Consider the following 17289-nt stretch of genomic DNA (forward strand, 5'->3'; position numbering starts at 1 on the left):
TTAAAAGAATGACAGAATATGAATTTTATTTAGCATTTAATTTTCTATTGTCTAAAATAGTTTATTGGGTCTGACATAAAGTATGCTGTTAGTTGATATTTGATGGGGAGCTTATGCCATAGAATAACTAAATTATTGAATTAGGCTTTTCAAATCAATATTAAATTACTTTTTAAGAGTTATTCAAATCAAACACGCAAGGGTGAACGTGCTATGATTTACAATACAGGGTGAACAACTTAACCTTGCCACCATTGATCTCAGAAACTATTAGATTTAGAGATAACATTAAATGGGGAACTTCAACTAGTTTTTAATGACATAAAAAAATATGAATTTCAATGTCTTATGGAACACCCTGTATTTTATGATTGTGTTAGATTCTAGGTGCAATTTTAAGACTCTTTACTTTTTGCATTTTCTCTTTAAACCTACTCGTTTAGGAGCTACAGCGTGTTAAACTTTGAAAAAAGCAGATAACATAAGGACTATAACCGCACGGCAAGCTACTTTTTCAAAGTTTAACACGCTGTAGCTCCTAAACGAGCTAAAAAAAATTAGAGTCTGAGTCTTCATAATCTTAAACGATAAAGACTACAGACTTAACAACTCTTTGTTATTCAGGCTTATTAAGTTTGTCGGGCACACACATAGCTTAAGTATGTTAGGGTTAAGCTCCACCTTCACCTCATGTATCATATTACAAAACTAGTACAAACTGTCGTGGCTTCTTTCGCGACAATTTAAAATAAAAATCTAAATGTTTTATCTTATGTAAATTTAGAAACAAATAGGGAACTTCCTCATAGGAAAATTCGCTATAAAGCATTACGGATCCAGTCTGAAAATAAACATATATTTTTGTTAAATCCATTCATATACGCCAAATTTTGTTGGTGAACATGAACTTCTTCATTCACAACAGTAACTGTTCTTCCACAAAGAGCTTCAAACTGCACATTTTGGAAAAATCCTCTTCATGAATTTAACAAAATATTATTTCTGCTTTATCCCCTTTCACTTGTTTCCCCGTAAGTTTATTGGAATGTATTAGATGTCTTAAGGTTAAGTAATTAGAAACCGCTATTTATACGACATAGTGTTCTCTGGTTCATTTAACATGTCTCGAATACTACGCGGAGTCCACAAAGTCTTGGCCTGATAAGGAAACCGCATAGTATGAAAACGAGTGATGGTAGGATACAAATCTATTTACAGATATAACATGCAACTTCTTAAGATTTTATATCTACGTACAAATTTAATACAACTCTACGTGTGCACCTCCAGTGGTCTGCAGATCTTCTAGGCGTCTTGTCAGTTCATCCCAGGTTTTAATCAGCATATCCTTGCTAACAGACGCCACAGCACCTCTGATTCTCTCCCTAATCGTTTGTAAATTAGGAACTTGGTTATAAAAGACAGTTTCCATGACAAATCCCCACAAAAAGAAATCCATGGGGTTACATCGGGAGTACAAGGTGGCCATTTCGTCGGACCATCACGCCCGATCCAGAGTCCGGGGAAGTGGAGATTAAAAAACCTTTCACACATTTAGCCCAATGAGACAGGGCGCCGTCTTCCTGGAAAATTATCGTAGGTTGCAGTTATCCTAATTGAGGGACAACATACAACACCAACATATCCAAGTAAACAAACCTATTCACATTTCCTTCCGCAAAGAAAAATGGTCCAATGATTCCATCATGCATTACACTGCACCAAACATTTAGTTTTGGACTGTCCCTTTCTTTTTCAATCACTTGTGGGGGGGGGGGGTTCATTCCCAAATTCTACAATTGTGAATGTTAGGATTGGGTTTCGTGAAACCACAAAACACACTGAGATTTGTCTTGTAAACTCGCCATTTATGATTTTTTATTGTATTGAATCATAACTGTATTTATGTCAATCAGCTGTGTTTGGGTAGTGCCTACTTTATTAAATGAAACTTGATTAAATTCCCTTCAAAACAAGACATACTAGTTAAGTGTAGCTCTAATAGTTTTGTGCAGCAAAGCTATTAAAACAGTAGTTTTTGTTGTTGTTTTTTTTTTTACTTATTTACACTGATTGTTATTGTTGTTAATTATTTACACTGTTTGTTGCTATCGTTATTAATTTATTCACACTATTGTCATTTGATACTTTATTGACACTGAATGTTATTGTTGTTAATTATTTACACTGTTTGTTGTTATCGTTACTAATTTATTCATAATGTTGTCATTTTATACTTTATTCAACTGATTATTATTGTTAATAATTATTTACACAGGTAGTTATTATTGTTATTAACCTATTCACAATGTTGTAACTGTTGGAATTTCACCCTTACGCATCCATATAATGTTTTCTTTTGTATGTTGTATCTTGTTGCATGTATGTCCTATCACATGTATTATTATGTAAAATGGCGAGTGCCATTGAAATGAGAAATGAGTAAATAAATAAATAAATCTGCGATTTTTCACTAAGCGGAATAAACATAGGTAAATGTGTATTTTCTCATATCTCCGGTTTAATGCATTGCTACAAAAAAAAAAAAAAAAATAAAATAAAATGCTATTTACTTCAACTGCTTATATTTGGCTCAAATAAGCTAAGTACTAAGATATTCCTTATTGAGGTCATATCAGTATAAACCCTAGTCTTTAATAAAAATAGTAGAGCCATTAACAGTTAACTAAAAGGTCACATTATAATCCGAGTATTCATAATCTTAAACTCTTGAGTCTCTAGACTTAACACTTCATTGTTATTCAGGCTTAATAAGTTTGTTGGGCAATATACAACCTAGCCTCCACCCCTCCCCTTCGCTGTATCATGATACAGCTATAGAAGTCATATCTACTACACTTGTTTTATGACCTTTATATGATCATGTTTTACTTAACTAGCCTGGGAGGAATTTGTGTGTTAGGCAAATTGTTTATGCACCACTGTTCAGTACGCCTGGGTCTATATCCCGTCATTGCCAACGGTATTGCCTATGTTAGTCTTGTCATTATGAGCCTACTTCATTGAGTATGTCACTTATTTTAGAAATATAAATATATCTTGGGGGGGGAGTGACTTTCCTTGGTATAGAATTTCCTCAGTTCTGTATATGTACTGAATATACATTTTGTTTAAATTGAAACTCTAACTCTTTTGTTTTGCAACTATTGACTTCGAATAGGCCAAGAAGTCTTATCATCCTGTTATAAACTCTTAAGTTATTGATTTGCATTTTATGGTGAGAAGAAATAAATCGTCAACTACAAAAACTCCTTTACAGAAAACGTTATTTAACAGAACTAACCTTAAAGTTATCTTCGGCTGACTCCTCAATACAATAAATCTTTAAGCAAGTACGTTTGACCTATGCTTTACACAATTTTCCTCACATTTATATCCTGTGCAAAATCCTATCCCGATCCATATTACCAATAGCACGAGTTATTGAGCCGAATGATAAGTGTAAAGAAGGGAAAGTAAACATCATCCGAGATATCAAAGAAGGCTATGATGGGATTGGGTATAGAGAAGACGACGCTAACGTTAACATCATCACCGATATGAAATGTTGTTTGGGTTTAGGACTCTTTGACATAGAATCAGTGAAATACATGTATCAATACGTTAATTACATTTTAACTAATATTATACCTGTTTTTTACTGAACAATATAATACAAAAACCAAATTAATGATTAGTGAATTGTTGTTATGCCAAGAGATTTTCTACACTACAATTTAAAAGTATTAAACTATTCTACAATATAAAAGTAATAATCGCTAGTTAAGTAACCCACTTATAATCATAAAACAAGTCACTTGAAAATAGATAGGTCTTGTTTACCATTAGCTAAACTGGTCAATCGTTATTTTTCTGTTAAAAAGCGAATTTTACACAAACACTCTCATTCTATTTAAACTGTGCCATCAGAGATCATTTCAAACAAATATATTTGGCAAACATCTAAATAGGTTTGGTTCGATATTCTAGTCAGCCAAAGCATCCAACCACACGGCCGGCCTTCATGATTGAATTGCTTGTGGTCTGTCTTGTCTGTGGACACAATAACATTATAATAGTTTAAAACTGTTCTTCAGTATAATGTAATGCGTTGTTGTGAGTAGTTCAAATTTACACAACAAACAAACCAAGGATTGATAAATGATCTTTTAATTCATTCAAAGCGTATTTGAATTTTCTTCAACAACAAATAAATAAAAGTGATGAAAAATTACTGAACAAATATTGAAATCACTTGCACACGCATTATTAGAACTTTGTAAAAACTGATATCACACTAAGCACGAGTGACGATTTGAATTAAATTTAGGTTTCTGCATTATCTTGGTAAGTATGAGCACATAAACAACTTTTTAATTTGAACCCATTTGAGAATTACATCGCAGCGGATATAGCAGGGAACTAGTGCCATAGTAGTAAACCTATTATGATTAGGAATTACTCAATTATTCTTCATTGAATAGTTATAGGAGATAATAGATTATGTACGGTTTTCCTTTTTCTAAATTTGATGGGATTAAACGCTTATTAATTTAAATTTTAAATATTTCATAAAAAAAAACAGAGGAAATGTTTGGTGTACTTTGTTAACAATCTTTATGAATATTTTAAAAGGAAATACAGTATTACGGGTGATGTATGATATGTAATAATAGCTATATGTTTGCCACTTATTGTTTGGTAAAATAATTTTAAATATTTATTACATTCAAAGTTAAACCTTTGACTATTAATACACCTGTAGTATCTAATAGCGAATGGTTAAACACATTTTCCCCTCAGAGATTATATTGAGCTGAGTAATTTTACAGTGTTTCATTAAGACTACGTAAAAGCTAAAATAAATAAACATTTTTTTACGACTACTTACATCTGTAAAAAACTAATCGTGTTGTGTGGGACAGCTGATACTATCACTCTTGTAGGTTGCTTTATGGCCCAGGAATTTTAGAAAAAATAATGCCCTAAAATAGAACAAATTAATAACTAGCTGATTTTTGGTGTGGCGTTAGTATGTCATTAGGTAAGTATTTTCTGAAAGTTCCCCTCACTTCCTCCGCTTGATTCACCCAGTAAAGGGCTAGAAAGGGTCTAAGTGACGTAAAAATACAAAAATATTTATTGAGTGACACCAATGTCACCAATTTTAGTGGTTTTAGTCTTAAATCATTCATAATGAAAGTAGTAATGCTAAATAATCACCGCAACAATAATTCCTAGCACTTTATCGCGTTTTATTTTGTATATTTAAATTTTTTTAGTAAATTTTAGGTTATTTTAAGCGTTTTTGCTGAGAATTTCAGTTTTTGACAGCTACTACCCCAACTTATTATTTGTTATTTGTCCTAAAATATATTCAAGAAAATTTTAAAATAAAGGAAACAATTATATAAATCATTAGTGTGATTTTGGATGGGCATAGTTAGATCAAAATATACAGGGTGGTAAAAAAGTCCCTGGACAGTTCAATATTTTAAAAAATAATGTAGATAGAGCTCAAATACTTGGTACAAAGTTACAGGGCATAAAACTCCATTTTAACACATATTCAGTGATCCAATAACTCTTCAGGGGGGCGGCCCACAAAGAGTCGGAAGAAAATCTTAAATGGAAGCATAGGTCAATATGCACATCAAATTAATGCAGTAGAATACAATGCCGCAAACCGCACTTTAAAAGGTTGATCCTGCGCAAAATGGCAGATGTTCAAAGATTTCTTGAATCCGCCATTTTGAATCTTTGAACGACTGCCATTTTTTACTCAGGCATTCTTTTGAGCTTGAACTTACGGCATCGTAATCTACTAGTGAAGACCTTTAATTTGATGTGCATATCGACCTATGCTTACGTTAACAATTTTCTTCCGATTCCTAGGGTTGTGCCCCCTGAGGAGTAAGCGTATAATAGCAATGTTAATTAAATGAATCTTTGAACAACTGTCATTTTGAGCAGGATCAACCTTTTGAAGTGCGGTTTGCGGCATTGTATTTTACTAAAAAAGACCTTTAATTTGATGTGCATATTGACCTATGCTTCCATTTAAGATTTTCTTCCGACTCCTTGTTGGCCGTCCCCCTGAAGAGTTATTGGATCATTGAATATGTGTTAAAATAGAGTTTTATGCCCTGTAACTTTGTACCAAGTATTGTAGCTCTATCTGCATTTTTTTTTATACTTAACTGTCCAGGGACTTTTTTACCACCCTATAGATGTAAAGCACCGAACCGCAGCATATGAATCCTTCGCGCATTTTTGACTATTTAATTTCTCATTTATTAACTTAAAATGGTCTAATTAATAAATAAACTCACATAAAGAATGCTAATAAATAATAATATTAAAAACCCTCATATCCATGGATACGAAAATATAAATCATAAAAACTACAGGGTGTTGAGAAATTTAAGTTTGAATATTTTTGGGTTGGCAGCTCTGAAAAAAAAAGTTTGCCCAACAATGCTTTCACACCTGTTATTAAGTACGAACACAGCTGTATACGTAAAATACCCCCGCCGCAGTAAACCTGCAGACTAAGTAAATTTACATTAGCCTGATTTGGATTTACACTAAAATGTCTCCTTTTAAATATCACAATTAATTATTCCCTATTTAAATAACATGAACTTAGGTTTGCTGCATCAGGAAGGGTAAAAAGGTGTTTTTTTTTTTTTGTAAAATGTTAATAGTGTAGTATGAAATGAATCCATTTTCCAAATTTGATCATAATATGATCATAAACAAGCAAACTACAACAGTTTACTTATTCTCCATAAGAATAACATGGGAATTTTAAATTTACAGTTTTTTTTTTATTTTCTCCGTAACCATTAGGCGCATAATAACGCTTCAATTAACTAAATTATCCGTTTTTTTTTAAGTCCTACAATATGTTTTGGAAAGAAAATGCTAAATTTTAAGTTTTTAGGCTCAAAAATGGGAAAACCCAATTTTTGCCCACTTTTTTGCTTACCATGAGTACTACGGTAATAGCTTATTCCCTATAGGGAAAATTCGCTAAAACATAATTATGTTTAAAGTTGTTTTGTTCATTTACAATATGTTATGTGAATAAGTAATAGAACAATTTTGCTTTATATAGGTGTTGGGATTTTTGACAAGTGGAAAATGGTGTGGATCATCACTTTAGTCTATTTTTTCACACAAACTTCATAATAAATGGACTTGAATTAAAATACAGTTTTGAAGCTACGCATATTTCGCTTGCTGTCATGGAAAGCTGCATCTTGTGTGGAGAGAGCCTTCTCGAAGCAGGGAACCTGACAAAATGTCGTCACCCGAGGTATTCCTGTTCTTTTACATGCCAGTGAAGAGCGTGGGGACAACGTTCGACATATTTAGGAAGGTAAAACATCCTTAAAGGTCCATGAAAAGTGTCAAACATTGTATACACGGCCATCGTCCATTGCTGCAGCTAATTGCGTCGCAGCGTCAGTCATCTGATTCGTCCTGTTCGGAAGCAGAGGAGGGCCCTAGTTGTCTCTCTCTCTTGTTCAAGCATCCATTCGGTGTTTGACATTAAAGTTCACTGTTTGTTTTGTGGCAAAGATGCCCTGAACTGAGCCAGTACAAAACTCCCACAAAAATATAGAAAGGTTGTGCATGAAGTGCGTGCCCTACCAATATTTAACTCCGTCAAGAAACCTGCTATAGAACGTAAAGATGAATGGGGTCAGTTGATTTTATCCAGAATAGCCGGTGTTGGAGATTTAGTAGCCACCCAAGCAAAGTATTGCCGTGACTGTTATTCTACATTTTTTAGAAACCCATCAGAAAAAGGTGTAGGTAGACCGGAAGACGTCACTAAAAGAGATGCATTTTTAAAATTATGTTGTTACATTGAAAATAACGACGAATCCCAGTATAGCGTCACTGAGCTATTAGAAAAAGTGGAAGAATTTTTACCAGGAAAGGAAATTTATAGTTAATAATACTTAGTTAGGAGGCTGTCCGAGCATTTTAGGGAGAAAATTACATTTTCGACTTAGGTGGGAAGGGGAAATGTAACAGTTGTAACGTTGAGTGATACTTCTCACAAACTATTACGGGGGTCATGGAACGCTAATAGAATGTCGGATTTGGAAACCAAGCGCAAGAAAATAGTTAAAGATGCTGCCCAGATTATTAGGGAAGACATTATAAAATTTGTATATGACTCATATCTGTTTATCCATCGACAGATTGTTTATCAAGAGAAGAGGCTTCTAAACTCAACTTGTTCTGCCATGTGTAGCCGCTGTTTTGGAGGCTGCGCTAATGGACCTCCCACATCTCTGCAGGGTGATTAAGATGTTGATGCGGGATTGTAGTTACAGGAAAGGTTGTATGTACGTAAAGAATATGCTTTATTTTGGACGGGTTGAAATTCACCCCAAAAACCGATCCGTACTTTTCTAAAATGTGCAGGAAAATTATTAACTTATCTTAACTATTTTTTTATTTGTTGATATGTGAGTATTAGTTGTAAATAAGATTTAAAAAAAACTTAGGTAAAGAAATTCCAATATTACATATCTTAAAAATGATGCAAGAGTTTTATATATTTTTTAAAAACAAAAATTAAAATATATAAAATAAAACGCCTTAAAGTGCTATGAATTATTGTTGCGGCAATTATTTAGCATGACCACTTTCATTCTAAATTATTTAAGACCGAAACCACTAAAATCGGTGACACTGGTGTCACTCTATAAAGATTTTTGTATTTTTACGTCACTTAGACCCTTTCTAGCCCTTTACTGGGTGAAGCAAGCGGAGGAAGTGAGGGGAACTTTCAAAAAATACTTACCTGATAACATACTAACACCATACCAAAAATCAGCTAGTTATTAATTTGTTATATTTTTTAACCTAAAGTGCCTGGGCTTACGTCTCAAGTAAACTATGTGTATTGCATGCATATTTTCTCATTTAAATTATGTTTTCACTGCATTTATCCATAAAAAAAAACATCAAAATTGCACAGTGAGAACCCTTTGTCAGTTTTACAAATTTGCAGATGCAAATGAAAAATCAGATTAAAGTTTACTTTTCCACTTACTATGAATGTACAACCAAAGACTGATAGAAAATATAGTGCTCTTACAAAGGTATTTACGGAGTCGATATCGACGTTAGGACAAGACATTAGTTTGGACCGTTTCAAAACGTTAAAAATTGTTTTGGTGTAGAAAATAAAAAAATGCACTAAAATCATATTACTTTTAATATTTTACCATCAGTAAGAGATTTGCCAGTCAAATAATATGGTTCATGTAAAATTGTATCAGAATATGTTCTACTGAAACATGGATTACTTAAAACTTAAATTGGTTCCTGGTAATTAAGTAATGGTCACTACATAATTAAAAATATTGAAATACAAGTCAGATTATAAAATGTTGATGAAAGCAATCAAAAATAAAATTTGTACAGTATCAACATTTAATTTATCATTAGGTGCACAACACACGCAGTAATAATATGTGTTTTAATATTAAAATTTATATTTTGAACTTTTCTCCATCCAGGAAAACAATTTATAAAATTAAATGAATATTTAAAATGTTTGCTCCATAGGGAACTCAACTCTGAGCTGAGATCAGTGGAGTATAGAAGTACAAATTGCTAGTCGTTTGAAGTGTTTTGGCAGTGGGTGGCTTAACCCTTTTGTTAATTTAAGCCTCTAATTAAGGTTTTACTGTTTGTGGTTGGATCAACGTTGTACCCCGTTGATTATTATAGCGGGAAAGTTGGGATGTATTTGAAAATATTTTTTATTTCATATGTATGGTAATAATTCCCCCACTGCAGTGAACCTGCAGACTAAGCGAATTTCCATTGGCCAGATTTGATTTTCACTTGAATCTATCTAAATAACATTAGATTTAACGGGGAGGGTTATAAAGTGTGTTTTTTTTTTATAGTAGCTTAGTATGAAATAAATAAATTCGCCAAGTTTGATCAAAAGATATCCATAACAGTTTATTTATTACCTATAACAATAACATTGTAACTTTAAATTTCGATTTCTTGGTTTCCTCCATAACCCATAACCGAACAATGACGCCATAATACTAATTATTTAATATCTAAAAATAAAATAAATCTATCCTGGGTCTAGGGGATTTTTACCTTTTATTTGGAACTTATCAGTTTAGTAGTAATTTAACAGTTTTAAAATATTTATAGAAACAAATCTAGTTTTATATGCATGTTCTTGACCTTTTTTTAACAAAGGATCAAATTTTTGGCACCGTATAATGGAAACGTAATTATCTTTAGCTGCATTGGCCCAACATAATGTTACAAGTGCATCAACATGTTGAATATGCATCGGAAGGGCAATAAAACCACTACCACACGATTGCGTCATTTAGAGCTGTAATGATAATATTACCTGGGTGAGGGATAAATGTGTTAATATTATAAAGAGGTGGGGGGAGGTGGCGTATGTCTGTCTGTCTGTGTGTGTGATTGTATGCGCTAAAAGCAAAAACTACTGAACCAACAGGGCTCAAATTGCTCACAAATACCGCTATAGCTCCGAGGATCCATTTAGAACTATTTCCACTTCGATGATGACCTTGGCCTCTTCCCCGTGGGCTTTCAAAATTATGAGGTCGGAGTTTTAAAATAAAATATTGATTCGTATCCATGGCAACAAAGAGAAAACTCATTGTTAAAATCTCCTAATGCTGAGTAAACAAGCAGAACTGTCAAATGAAGGGGTCGGGAGAAAAAAGTGCCAAGCATCATTTTTGTTGTTTTGAGATTTCGCAAGTTGAAAGTTTGGCTAAATCCATAAATAAAATTTTAATGCAGACATCATATCAAAGTTTTTTATTATAAAGGTTATGTATCTATATACTCTTTAGTGTGAATATGGAGGTAAATATAACACTAGTAAAAAATTTAAATTGTTGTATAAAAAATCTGCACCGAAAAATGTTGCTTGGCATTATATTACCCAAAATAAAACACATTGTTTTTTTTTGTCTTTTTATTAAAGTACACTTTGTTGGTAAGTTTTATTGTTTTCTTTAGGTTTTAAACATTACGATGGCATACAAATCTTTATTTCCTTAGCAATAAAAAGTCTTTTGTAAAATTGGATTCAATATTGGCAAAATAATACTAAAATACTCTTACATAAAAAGGTATGTTCCTTTTAAATTACATCTTCCTCTTGGTCTTCCACTTCAGGGGAAGACAGTAGAAGATTGTAATAACCATGGTAGAGAGGAGGAATGTACTGCAACAAGGATTTGACATCATCTAACTTTTTTTTGTTGATTTTGTTGGGTGCATTCCCTTTTAAGTGAAGAACTGGAGCAGAAGTCCTTCCACGTTTGTTTAGGTTCATCACTAAGAACTCTTCGTTCATCATATGTTTGAGTTTCAACTCAAAAGGCTTATGGCTGTCAAATTTAAAGCAAATAGCTTTAGAAAATCTTGGAAGAGTAGTATCATCTGTGCAAAACTTTCGTTTCGTGTTAAAGTATTCTTGCAGCCTAGCCAAGTCAAAGAAATCCTCACTCATCATACAAGTTACAATGAACTTGTGTTTGGTTCCACACCTAGCTACTATCTCTCTCCATTGCTCAGGACTATACACATTTTGGCAGTGCTTGGTGTGATACTTTTCTATTTTGGCAAAATCTCGGTCTGATGGAAGGTAAGTATGGCCAGTTGTCAGGAAGTAATGTTCTATTGTTTCAAAACGTTTAATACCTACAAGGTGTGACCAAAGCGACATTATGTTCCAGTTTTTGTTCTGCCCTCCGCAGTTGTCAGTAAATATTACCAACTTTTTTGCGTGGACATTTGCTACTGATAGGTACTTTATAATACAACTTCCTATTTCATCACTACCCCTTTTTGCTACTGATTCATCCCACATGAACATAAATCCTTGTTCAGAACTGCAGTTATGAATACCTACATTATAGGTCCACAGTTTCCTGCAGTAAAATGCAGGTCCACAAGACAGTTTTGGTGTAGGGAGGGTTTGTTGCAAATCAACAGTGATGACATGCACATCATTAGGCGTCTCTTTACTTTTAGCTGTGTAATCTATCATTTTTTTCCTGGCACTATCTGCCCTGCGTAAATGGAGTTCTTTTTGTATTTTTGCTGTTTGCTTTTGTTCGTCACTAGCATTGGGATCATTAATGATAATCTGCAAGCTATCACATTTATTGCATGTGTCTGATTTTGGAAGTTTGAAGCCAATGTTGTACTTTTCACAAAATATTCTTCGGTACTTATCCTCACCAACTGTGGGGAGTTCGTTTTCTTGGCAAAAGTTTAAGTAATGGTCATTGTATAAACTTCTAATAGTCATATCACAACCCAAATAGACCTTGTTTGGATTTTGATACCTACTATAGTGGGACTGGTACTTCGGTATGGCTTTAATGTGATCATGTACACCGTTTTCTGCTTCGGCCGATATCTTGTGAGGCCTTGTATTATGACTACCCCTTTTGTCACAAGATGGTGTAGATACTTCAGAAACTATTTTTCTAATAATGTTATTGATTCGACCTCTTGAATTTTGTAGACCATGAATGCTCATAAACGATTTTTTACAAACTCTGAGAGATGATCCACTTTGCAGTTTAATCTTAAAAATGAATGTGTTTTGTTTGTATGAACCCTCTGGATTTTGGCAGTAACGACGTTTGATTGGTATTTTTTCTATACATCCAAAAAGATACGCGTTTTGCATATTGAAATTGCCCATATCCCAAAATGCGTTAAAGAGAACAAGTTTTTGAGCCTCAGTGACTTTCTCATGACATTTTAGGGGACATTTGCACATCTCACCTAAAGTTCTACCGGGTATATTCTTCCCTAATTTTGTCCTGTATGCTCGTCCTTCGTTCCGCCTTTTCTTTCTCATATCAACTTCTTTCATATGCGACTTACGCTTTCTTTTCCTTGGGCTTTTTTGCGGAGTCAGAAGTGGAGATCTGGGTGAAGCATTGGCCACGGCATGCTGGTATTCCTCGTATATCTGTTGTGGAGCTGGTGGTTGCCCTTCGTAATCTTGTACCGGTAACTCTTGTATCTGTGAAAAATAAAAACTGTTATACCCTTTGCAATGGGTGTATGAAACAATGTGTAGGTATCATTAAACATTTTGAAACTATTACATTTTTTGCTTCCTTATTTTTGAAGTCACAAATCCAAGTGCTTTATTGCGAGCATTTTTAAAACATGTGTCTTTTGACCAGTAAATAATGAACTTAAAGGGCACACCAATACTTAATTTTTGTTTTGATGGGATCTTTCGACTCTCTATGTACCAGCTTTTATTTTCAGCAAGGAAAACTGGAATGAAAATATCTTCAACCTCTAACCACTCAATATTATTATGGTAAACAATACCTCTGCATTATCCACTGGCTCAGGGTCAATGGTTGGATCTGGAGTAGCCTCTAGCACAGCTTCTGGAGCAGTCTCTGGAGCAGTCTCTGGAGTAGCCTCTAGCACAGCTTCTGGAGCAGCATCTAGCACAGCTTCTGGAGCAGTCTCTTGCATAGGTTCAATGGCAGCTTCTTTGACATCACGTCTCTGGAAAAAACAAATACACAATACTGAAGTAGTTTTTCCTCAATATCATACACTTTAAGTTAACAAGTTGGACAGAATAAGGGTCATTGATATATTTTGATAAGCCCTTATGTAAAATTTTGTTTACCTATTTGTCGAAACCAAGTTCTATGCTATCAGGTAAACACTATGATTTTCAAAACCTATTATAAACTTAAAATGGTTAGGCTTATTTAAAACGTTATAAAGAGGTCAAGGCTAATACGGCACAAAGGCTTAAAAACCTTTTACACATGAAAAAAAACTAAATATTTAGGGGAAAGAAAATGTCAAGCAACGTTTTAAATATTTTCGGCGAAACAAAGTGCCAACCATCAAATATGAATTTTTGATTTATTTCGACTAGAAACCCTTTTCCAGCATGGTTACACTCAATTTTGGTGTCAAATATATGTTTATTAATTTGTTTGTGCTTGAAAGTTGCATAATACTAATATACATTCACTTATAACAGCCAATGCTAACCAACATTATACAAAATTATAGGTTAGGTTTAAAATAATGCTAAGCAACACTCACCTTAAAACATGAAACACCATTTTCCTCATCATTTGGTAAATAATCAGGATCGCTGTCAGTATCATCAAATTCTGCGTACAAGTCTTCTATGTCTTCATAATAATCTTTCAGGTCTCTAACACATTTCCTCTTTCCCTCCATTTTGTATGAGTAGCATGGCACTGTTTTTCCCAAAACTTTGCAATCAACCAATTGAGGAAATAAAATGCAATGCACATACAGAGCATTCTAGTGGTGATCTTTGGAATCTGATCAGTGCTGCTTGTAGTTTGTTTAATTGACTCATAGATAGCACTGCCAGCTCGGTTTGGCCAAAAATGATGCTTGGCACTTTTTTATCCCGACCCCTTCAAATGCACTTCATTTCACAATTCCACACAGCTGATTTAAACAAATTTAATACTGATATTTCACAAGGAATTAAAAATATACTTAATAAGTTTTAGTTTTCTTAGTAAGGTTTACAAGAGAATTACTTCAATAATTACATGTTAATACATTTAAACTAATCGTATTGCAAAAGTTTTTACCTATTACTAGGTGTACAGTACAATGCAGTTTTTTGCTTGCAGTACTGAGTAAAGCCATAATACAGTACGATAATAATATAATACTTTTCTAAAGTCAATGATACTGTTTTACGTAAATGGGACGTGAACTTGCAGTATCCAAAGTCAATTGTAATACTTTTAATCCTATACTCTAATACGAGCAAAGTTTGCTTGTATGTATGCTTGCACCAAGATCTCGAAAACGGCTCCGACGATTTTCTTCAAATGTTGTGTATAGTTTATTTCTGGCCTAAAAACGAGTTTACTGCAATTAGAACTGCCAACAAAAATCTAATTACGTAGAAAAATGAAACTGAAAATCACATCTTTTTAACATTAGTCTTATGGGTTGCTAGGTAACCATGTTGGCTGAATTAAATAACAAGGAAAAAGTAAACAAAAGACTTGTAATTTGTCTATCCACAGTTCACTAGCAAAACAAAATACAGTACAAAAGGAAAAACATCAGTTGTTCCTATTGAGCAAAGATTATACTGAATATTACTAGATTCTATAGTCAAGGGTAGCAGTGTGGAGTGTGGGATCTGTTTATGACGATTAGATTACGGTATCTGCAATCCTTAAATGCTATGGAAAGGGAGGAAAACAGGTCCACGACATAGGAAGTGGTGAAGGAAGTAGTAAATGCGAGCAGTCTGGAGTGTGGGAACTGTTTATGACGATTAAATTAAGGTATCTGCAATCCTAAAATGTAATGGTAGGGAGGAAAGACATAAGAGAGACATAAGAGAAGACATAGGAAAGACATAAGAGAGGGGGAAGCATGCAAACGGAGTGAACGTGTGTTAGATCGGCTCTTCAATTTTAATTGTGTAAACGGGCTTTTTGTTATATTTCTGAAGCTGCATGAAGTAGTTATGGACTGTTATTGAACGTTTGTGATAAGTGATTTGCTACAACTAGTTATTTTATGCCCGGCATTTGTGATTTTCAATACTGTTAAATCCAAGTGAATAGTACAGGTTATAACATTGGTTAGGAGCCGGTCGGAGTCACGTGACTGGACAGCTGTCCCTGTGACTCATTCCTGTCATCACCCGTAGTGCCAGTACATCTACACCTACAGCAGACGACGCAGCAGACAACATGAGTTTGACAACTGATCAGAAGCTTGATTTAATTCTTAAGGAAGTATCTGACATTAAGAATCACAACACTCAGTTTAGTTCTGATATATCTGAGATGAAATGCAAAATAGAACAGTTTCAGAAAGATATAGGTGAAACTGTCGATATGTGTTTTTTGAAACTGGAAGACACTAACAAGGAAGTTAAGGTTAACAAAGAAACCCTATTGCTACATGAGACACGTACAGATGCAATGTCTAGTGAATTGGAGATAGTGAAGAAGCAGTTGGCTGAACTACAACAAACTGTTGCTGTGAGTAATCAATACTCTCGCAGTAATTGTTTAGAGATTTACGGAGTACCTGAGGTGAAGAATGAAGATGTGATGGAGGTGGTCAAGCGAGTGGCGAAGGTGATGAACTTTGAGCTAAAGGATGGAATGATTGATGCTGTGCATCGTTTGGCCATGAACCCGAAAAAACCTGAGGCGCACCGTGGGATAATCATCAAGTTCTGTCGTCGCATTGACATGGAGTCCTTACGAAGCAAAACGAGGGTGAAGAATGGGTTCTCAGCGGCGGAGTTAGGCATGATCAGCGAGAGCAAGATTTTCATTAATCTGTCCTTGTCGCCATTCACCAAGTACCTGTGGGGAGAAGTTCGCGCCTTTAAGAAAGATAATGGTTACAAGTATGCATGGATTACCAGTGCCGGTAAGGTGTTTCTGCGGAAGACTGATGGATCTCGTCCCATTCACATCTGCGGGAAAAGTGACTTGGACAAGCTCAAGTGATCTGCCAGAACCTTATGTGAGTCATAATTACTCTTTTCGCACACAAATGAAATATTTATTAGATATTTTAGTATTTATTTATTTGTATATTGCATGTGTTTATTAATAGGCCTAGGCTGTGATGCATGTTAATTCATTTAGGATAGTATTTATTTCTGTTGATTTTTATTTATATATATTCTATTTAAATATTTATGTTATTAAATTATTTATTCAATGAGTAGGATCAATATATACTATCAGAATGTACGTGGTCTGAGGACTAAAACAAATGATTTACGATTAGGCTTATTAAGTAATGATTATGATATTGTTGCGTTAAGTGAAACATGGTTAAATTCTTCTATTCATAATTCAGAAATATTTAGTAAGGAATACACAGTTTTTAGAAGGGATAGGGATGCAAATATAACTGGAATGGATAGAGGGGGGGGGAGTCATAGTTGGTGTCAAAAGTAGTTTTGTAGCTAAAAGATTATTTGAGTTAGAAACTGATAGTGAAAATATTTGGATTAAAGTATAACTAACTAATAATTACTCTATTTTATTATCACTTGTATATTTTGCTCCAAGTTCTAATTTTGAAACATACAAAAATTTCTTTGATAAGCTTGATCTCTATAAATTAAGAAATGAACGTTTAATTGTGTTGGGTGACTTTAATTTGCCAATTACTGGAACTCAGTGTGATTTGTCTAGA

The sequence above is a fragment of the Macrosteles quadrilineatus genome, unplaced genomic scaffold (genome assembly GCF_028750875.1).
Source record: "Macrosteles quadrilineatus isolate MER2022 unplaced genomic scaffold, UCM_ALF_1.0 Scaffold_2__2_contigs__length_208266976, whole genome shotgun sequence".
Classification (NCBI taxonomy): Eukaryota; Metazoa; Arthropoda; class Insecta; order Hemiptera; family Cicadellidae; genus Macrosteles; species Macrosteles quadrilineatus.